The sequence below is a fragment of the Triticum urartu genome, chromosome 3 (assembly GCF_003073215.2).
Source record: "Triticum urartu cultivar G1812 chromosome 3, Tu2.1, whole genome shotgun sequence".
NCBI lineage: Eukaryota > Viridiplantae > Streptophyta > Magnoliopsida > Poales > Poaceae > Triticum > Triticum urartu.
In genome coordinates, this window is record NC_053024.1 from 83350746 (window position 1) to 83355848 (window position 5103).

At 42.4% G+C, this 5103-nt stretch overlaps 1 long non-coding RNA gene across 3 annotated transcripts; it reads right to left on the bottom strand.

The window, feature by feature from the left end:
- Nucleotides 1-792: 792 nt before the first annotated feature.
- On the bottom strand, nucleotides 793-4511 carry LOC125543006. 3 transcript variants are annotated; one of them, XR_007298217.1, is made up of 4 exons: nucleotides 3799-4511; nucleotides 3510-3678; nucleotides 1463-2888; nucleotides 793-1345 (listed from the first exon to the last, which is right to left on the bottom strand). It is a non-coding gene; the product is annotated as an uncharacterized LOC125543006 (long non-coding RNA). The 3 variants fall into 3 exon arrangements; XR_007298218.1 differs by having other exon boundaries at nucleotides 1463-3376; XR_007298216.1 differs by having other exon boundaries at nucleotides 1463-3678.
- Between the last annotated feature and the right edge of the window lie 592 nt (nucleotides 4512-5103).

The window sequence follows — 5103 nt, forward strand, 5'->3', positions numbered from 1 at the left end:
CTATGTAAAATGCGCAACTTTTTCGTATAGAAATGTTTTTCTAATTCCTTACGATTTAAAAACGAATTCGAATACGGTCAAATTTGATTTCGAACGCGATTTTTAAAAAAAAGTTTGTCGAAATGAGACAAATAATATACTATTAGAAAGATATCGAAAATACGAAACTTAATCATGTTGAACGTTTTCTCAAATTCGCAACTGTTGAAGAGTAATTTGGATTATGGTGAGACCCATCGTGCTATTTTTCCATCGAAAAAATAGAGTACTTGTACTGATCTACGTGTGCGTTTGTACTGATGTATTCTTTAGAGAGTAATTTTGAAAGGTTCCGAAAAAAGAGTACTTGAACTGATGTCCATATGGTTTTGTACTGAGCGTGTTTTAACATACTAGACTTTACTCTGTTTTTTCGGTATGATTTTCCTCGTAGCTTTTCAACAATTTACGGTATTTGCGTCTCCGAGCTTGCATGGTTTATATTGTTGAACTGAATAATACTTTTAACAAAAAGAAAATTTTGCATGTTTCATTTTTTTGAACTCAACTTTGTTTTGCGATAATGTTCTGGACTTCTCTTATTTTACCACTTGAACTTGACTTTTTTGACTTTTCGTGTTTTTTTAGCATTTTTCCAAAGCCTATGTAGGACCTCATGTTCAACTTTTTTTGTACTTGTATGCCAGTAATAATAGAACAATTTCTGACACAATTGTTTGTCCATTTGTGGACATCAGCCAAAATAGGCAGGAGAGAGCACTATTGAACTAATCATTCTTTTTGACCCAACTATGTATGTGTTCTTCTTTTTCAAGAACTGATCCTATAATACATACTGAATGGCCACACATGTATGATATAATGAACTATAGGGCCTTAAAAGTGTGATGAGAGAACATTTTATAAAGCTCCACAAGATCACATGAAGCCTCTGCCAAATGAAATATACAAAATACTGACAAAAATTCAAACTTTTGCACAAAGGGCATACTTTTGAACATGCTCGATGACACCCACTGAACTTGCACAATTGACTGGTGGGAGCAAGCATCAACTAGGATTTCTAGAGAAGTTCCATGCTGTAATGAGAAAGTCCAACACAGCTCTCAGATAGTCACTTTGTAGATCTCCAAAACATAAAGCATCCTGAGCTACCAAACGGTAACACACTGGAAGGCTACAGTTTCTCATGTCTCAAATGTAGAAAGTGTCATTAAATGGCCACAACTTTGAGTGGCTAGTTGGAACGCCACCAACTGAACGGGCTCTAGTGGTGTTGTTGAACGACCTAGGTTGCCAAGTTTGAACGAAACCTGCAAGATGAACCCAAGGGGAGCACCTTCACCTGCAAGATGAACAGAAAATGCACACTAAAGTGACCTGAAGAATCACCTGATGTTGAACTGAACATACACAAGATAAGGAGATGAACATCCAGGGGGAGGTGGGGAAAAGCTAGCACCTCCTTTAGCTGCGTAGAACGGCTTAGCGCTATGTTGTAGAACGGCTTAGCGCATGTGCACAGTACCATCGATGTTGAACTTGTTGAGTTCTGATTTTTGAACCTTCGCAGTAGTAATACATGTACATGCTTCTGTTGTTGAGGAGCTAAAATACAGAAACAAAAACACTCCTGGGTGGACACACAAAATCATGATAAAAATAGTGGCAGCAAGAAGCAATCATAAGTGAATATGCAGTAGTACTATAATGGAATATTAGTCAGAATTGAAGTCCAGATAACTATGGCACACATATCATACACTAATTTTGAACTTACATAATCCTGAAATAGGAACTTCATTTTTTTTTAAATTAGCAATTCTGAATGCACTAGAGATGTAATTGAATTTTTTAGACCATAGTAATTGAACTTCAAGCATATTTCTTTATAAAACATTTGTTTTTTCCAGTTGCACAATAATTATCTCCTTCTCAGTAGGACTCATCAGAATTGTAGACGGCATCCTTGTCAATACGACTCATCAGTACTAGTGCTCTTTTTTCCAAAAAAAAGTGTTAGAATAGAAGCATTTTTCCTATATGGATGTTACTTTTAATGTAAACCTTTCTTACCATGGAAATTAATGTAACAATAAGCAATGAGAGATACCTTCATAGGTGAACATACAGTTGCGAGATCACGAGTAACATGAAGTAAATTTTTCACTAAACTTTTGTGAAGAAAATACATTAGGAAACTTAGTGCAGAAACAAAAATTTACGATAATGGTGCCAGCCACGCGACATCCAAATTAAGCTAATGGCCATCTTTGCGCTCATTTGTATGTAAAGCACTCGTTCGACATGAGCTCCTTTGAGGAAGCTTGCATGGTCCAGAGAAAGCAAGTTCTTTGTATGTAAAGCACCCTACAGACATTTTGTGCATAGTATATACTGCATGAGCTGATCACATACTCCATATACTACTAGAACGGAGTAGCTAGTACTACAGTAATAATAAATATACAAGAAATGAATGGTTTTACTTCTCCTTAATACTGAAACAGACATGAGAATCTAATCCTAAAAGCCTGCAATATGAACCAAAAAAGCCAACAAGATGAGCTGAAAAAAACCTACAAACCTGTTGATTTGGTTTTGTAAGTACATGTGCTAAACTGATATAGTTTAAGTCAATGACCTGTGGTAAAATAAGTAATAGTACTACTACCGGCTTTTATATATTTCACAAAAAAATCAAATAAAGTTAAGAAAAGGCAGACCACTGCATAAGTACGCTACTGTCCTTGTACATGGTCTAGAAAAATCAAACCTTGTGTAATATCTACTTCAAACCTGTTGTAACAATCGCTTCCACTCTATGGGAGCTTGTAGTACCCAAACAATCACTTTGGAAAAAATAAGCTTCCCAACCTGAATTTTTACTGAAAGAAAAAGGCACCACAACCTCAGTGGTAAGATATTTCACAAGCCTTACAACAACGAAGAAACCTGAAACTAGAGGTGGCATTTAATTGTACAAGTTGTGGTCAACTAACTGTGGATGCATCACAAATATGGCGACTAAACTACACAGGTTGAAGCTAACTCGGCCACGGTGGCAAGACAAAGAAATAACATCCCCCTTTTTATCGACTTTGAACTTCTGTATTTTTTTCTCTGAGCTTACCTCTCTCGAGATCTGAACTGATTAGTATTTCAAGTACACGAACAACTGGATGAGCTGATGTAAGTACATATAAAAAAGATGACCAAGTTCATCTATATTAACCGGAGAAGTTCAAAAAGGAACTTCATCTTCACCATACAGACTACACCAATACTGAAAACTGAAGAATAACTGAAGTACAAGAGAGAGATGAGCCTAAGTTCGAACTACAACAAACATAAGCTGCAAGCTCCATGTTCCAGCCTGTAGATGATTCATTTTAATGTCAGGTTCCTCGGTCCAATAGTAAAGTAACACACAGGACCAATCAGATCACAAATCATAATACCAATCCCTGTTGTCTTTTGTTGACTAAAGTACAGATGTGCATGCATACCTTGACAGTAGTCAGAGACGAGCACGACAAGGTCCCGGCCGCCACCCCGCTTCCGCCGCTGACGGCCAGCAATGACGCCACGGCGAGGAGGGCGTCCCAGTCCCTTAGCTCACTTGTTGATCAACATCTGCCCACAGTCCAATTGTTGAATGAAGCCATGAATGCGTCCCTGAGAATAAAACAGACAAGATGAGAGGATGGTAACACACGAGATTGAGTTCGGTTCAGGTGTTTGTAAGAAGAGTAGCCTGATACAAAGACTGGCTTCCCATTTGAGCATGTAAAAAACCTGAATCTAGGAGGCGGGTAGCTGCACGCTAGTGTTGAACGGACTCTGCTGGAAATTGTGAACGGACTGGGGTGGCTGAGGCGAACGGCTTGTGCGCCGACAAGGCAGAGGACGACGCTGGAAGCTGCAGCACATGTGATGCCACTGCCGGCTGGGAAATAAGAATAAGAGGAAGGAAGGGCGACGCCATGCGCGGCAGGCAGTGAATCGGGAGATGGTGGTGGGGGGCGCTGGATCCGGCAGCGGGCATTGAATCCATCCCGTTTGCGGGCAGCAGCTGGCGTCGATGGCGGCGGGGAGCTTCACGGGGAGGGACCGGCGGCAAGGAGACTCGCGGGTAGGGGCCGGCGAATGCCCGCGGGGAGGCACGTGGGGAGGGGACGAGTAACGCCAGCGGGGAGGCGGACGGGTAGGGGCCAGCGCCCGTCGGCGGGGAGAAGCCGGCACCCGTCGGAGGGGAGGCGCGCGGGGAGGGGCCGGCGAGCCCGTCGGAGGGGAGGCGTGCGGGGAGGATCCGGGAGCGGCGCTTGTCGGAGGGAAGGCGCGTGGGGAGGGGCCGGCGAGCCCGTCGGCGGGGAGGCGTGCGGGCGGCCAGCCGGTGGCAGTGCGTGGATCGGAGGATCTACCCGTCACGGCGCCGCGGGCTCCCAATCTCCGGCTGCCGTCGTCGCTCGCTCGCCCGCAACGGCTGCCTCGTCGTTATAGGACCGAGGGTAACATATATATATTGGGTCGTCCTATTCGTCACTCTGGATGAGGAATCACCCCCCTCTAATTTACCATCAATGCATCGTAATTTTACGTTTCGTAAGTTTTGTCTTATTTCCGACGCAAAAAGGGACCGTAAGAAAATATATAATAGCTGTAAAAAATATTTTATGTTATGTAAAATTACAAACGTAGAATCATAGTCTAAAATACACATAAACTGTAAATTTTTTTATCTTATGACCTATATTTTTATTTTCTTATGTCAAATTTTACGTAGTGAATCAATAGAAATGTAACTATTTGAATTCGAAACGTAATTTAATTATGAAATGATCGTAAGATTATCTCGGGTGAAGAATAACTTATTCTGCACCCTGGGTGATGAATAGTAACACTCTCTCTCAGCTAGGGTTCCTCCCATTCACTCTCTTATGCTCTCCAGATCTAAGCAAGACATAGGTGGCCACACTCTCTCTCAGCTCACGGCTGGTCACAAATCCGGTCGGACAACCTCGACTGGGGCAGGGGTGTAGGTGCATCGTTCATGCTCTCGTCGGTGGCGAGGGAGGAGACCAACGGCTGCCCGCGCGTCCC